Source organism: Ursus maritimus, unplaced genomic scaffold (assembly GCF_017311325.1).
Source record: "Ursus maritimus isolate PB19 unplaced genomic scaffold, ASM1731132v1 scaffold_16, whole genome shotgun sequence".
In the NCBI taxonomy this organism is placed as follows: domain Eukaryota; kingdom Metazoa; phylum Chordata; class Mammalia; order Carnivora; family Ursidae; genus Ursus; species Ursus maritimus.
Window position 1 is genome coordinate 45,573,384 of NW_024424008.1, and position 3,267 is coordinate 45,576,650.

Consider the following 3,267-nt stretch of genomic DNA (forward strand, 5'->3'; position numbering starts at 1 on the left):
ACCTCAACCAGGGGAAGTAACAGGACATTATGTTGTTAGGCTAAATTAGTGGACTCATGAGTGATTGGCAGTTCAATCCATCTTTTTCATCTGCAGGGAGCATCACTACTTGATGTCTGCTCTGTCTGTTGGGTAGTGTAATTTTTGCTCTCTGGTACATGGCACAAATGATGCTTGGAGCCAGAAAATTTGGTTTGGGTTGTTGTTTATTTGTTTTTTCAATCGTTTCTGAGGAAGTAATATAAGCATCCTTTTGACTTAGTTCCCCAAAAGGAAGAGTAAGAAAGATCGTTAAATGGAAATTTCTCAGTTGTTCTTTAGTTTTGTCTTCCGAAGAACAAGAAGATGTGAACATGAAATGCTCTCTCGGGGATTTAAGTTCTATTGTAAGGAGAGAAGTAGGATCCCGTTTTGGTATTTTTAAGAGCCAAGATTCCGAGTTTCTAATCTCAACTGTCTTACTAATTAGTTGTGTGGCCTTTGATGGGCCGAGGAAACCTTTCTGGGTCTCAGTTCTCTCATCTATAATACAAAAGAATTGCTTGAGATCACTGGTTCCCAAATTGTGTTTGAGGACACTAATGTTTCATAAAACAACTGTTCAAAAGATGCTCCATGTTGGAGCTGAGACTAATTTAAAATCCAGTTCACCTGATTTAAATAACAATATGGGGCTCTTTATCTCACTTAACAAGAAGTTCTGAAATATTTAGCTGCTTGACAAAATCATCAAAGATTCCAAGTCCTTTTGTTCCTTTTCTATGCCCTTCTCACCATGTTGGCTCAGGTTCCTTGATGGGCTTACAATGGCTGTAGCAGTTCCAAGCATCCCTCATAGTTATGACAACATTTTAGGGGAAGGAAGATGCTTTCATTCTGAGTATCCCTTTTTATCATTAAGAAATATCTTTCTTGGGGCACTTGGGTGGCTCAGTCGGTTAAACGTCCCACTCTTGATTTCAGCTCAGGTCATGATCTCGAGTCCTGAGATGGAGCCCCATGTTGGGCTCTGCACTGAGCATGCAGCCTGCTAACATTCTCTCTCTTCGTCTCCCTCTGCGCCCCCCCCCACTTGCTTGCGTGCACATGCACGTGTGCTTTCTCTCTCTCTAAAAAAGAAAGAAAGAAAGAGAGAGAGAGAGAGAGAGAGAGAGAAAGAAAGAAAGAAAGAAAAGAAAGAAAGAAAGAAAGAAAGAAAGAAAGAAAGAAAGAAAGAAAGAAAGAAAGATCTTTCCCAGAAGCCCTCTGGGAACTTCCAATCACGTCCCAATGTGTGACATATCCAGCATAAACTGACCACTAACAAGGGGAATGGGACCGTGACTAGTTCAGACCAATTGTGATTTCTCTTTCTGGCTGGGGATGACGTCCACCTACCCTAAAGCACAGGACTACATAGTGTGGGGCGGACACTGGAACAAACGACACAGCCGTTAGTAAGGAGGAAGACATGCGCAATTGGTCACTGGGTGGGCAGGCATCATGAATTGCTCTAGATGGTTAAGTTTGAGCTTTGCTGGGTTAAATAAAACAAGAGATTCCTTTAGAAGAAGATTTTTCAGAGCCTCTGCTACATTAATGTGTATCCCTTCTGTGGGGGACATAGAATGTTTAGCATGTTTTAGACTTCTCTGAGCCCAGAAATCTTTCATTTTCCTGTCTTCCCTCTGCTCTTTGTCAAATTTAAATTGAGAAACATTATTCCTAATTCAGCTTTAATGATCGTATACCTACTTCAGCTGTGTTTTGAAAAATTTTGGTTTATGCTATAGCAGGGCACTCTCACCTATTGGAGTCACTCAGGGAGCTTTAAGAAAAAAAAATGCAGATCCCAAAACTCCATCCTTAGGTCTGCTGAGACCAATCTTTGAGGACAAACTTGGGAATCCCAGTTGCATGGAATCGTCTCAGGCGAGCCTGACGATTGGCGAAGTCTGCATTCTGCTTTGCGTGGTGTTGTGACATTGGCCCCTTAGTTTGGCTTCTCGCATCAAAGGCACCAGAGCAATGGGAACATTCGCAGTGAGCATCCTTGGGGAAGATGAACTGCAAAGGCAGACTTAAAGTAGCACGGCGCAGTAGCAAGGGTTAACCAGCCGTGACGAGCGCCACCTCCGGAGTGAAACTGTTCTCTCTGGACTGTTTCCAGAATACAGTTGGCTTGGTGCATGATTTCTGCTACAAAACGATATAAATGGCATCCCTGATCTTGATGTCATGTTAAAGCTGTCTTAGATATCGGAACTGCCAGCTAACTCCTCTTCTCGTAACGCCTCACTTTCCTCACTTCTCCAACAAGTCAGTCCTAAAGCCATTGAGGAGGGTATAGCCATGTAGGGGTCCAAGGTGGTTCTGGTGGGGAAGCTGGGGAGCTGAGAGAGGGGTGTCCGAGCCTGGTGCACAGGCGGTGCCCTGAGGAGGACTGCCCGGCATGGGTATCTGAGCCTGAATGGGTGGGGAGGGTTGCTATATAGCTGTGTGTGGCTAGGACTTCCATGTGAAGGGGTCAGAGCCCAAGCTTGGTGAGGAAAGCATCCACCGGATGGGACGGGGATGCAGCATGTGGAGTCAGATTTGCACAGGAGGCGGAGGACATCTCCAGGAGAATGGGACGGTAGCAGAGTGGGAGACTGCACATACACAGGGGACTGAGCAAATAAGTAAACACGTGAAGCATGATGAAACTGGGTTTCTCAGAAAAGGTCATTACAAATATAGCACGGGAGAAAACTAGAATAAACCCATGGTTTTAGGGCGCTTGGGTGGCGTAGTCCGTTGAGCATCTGCCTTCGGCTCGGGTCATAATCCCAGAGTCCTGGGATTGAGTCCTGCTTCCGGCTCCCTGCTCAGCGGAGAGTCTGCTTCTCCCTCTGTCCCTCCCCCTACCCCTGATCTCTCTCTCTCCCTCTCTCTCTCACGCTCTTTCTCAAATAAAATCTTTACAAAAAACCCCCATGATTTTAAATAGATTTAAATATATGCACACACATAGACACATATAGCCATGTATACAGTTGACTCTTGAACCCCAAGAGGTTGGGGCAGTGACCACTACCCCCCCCGACTCAAAAATTGCTGTATGACTTTTTGACTCCCCCCAGACTTAATTACTAATAGCCTACTATGGCCCGGAAGCCTTACTAAGAACACAATCAACATATATTATGTATGTATGTTCTATGTACTATATACAGTACTCTTACAGTAAAGCTAGAGAAAAGACAATGTTATTAAGACAATCATAAGGAAGAGAAAATACATTTACAG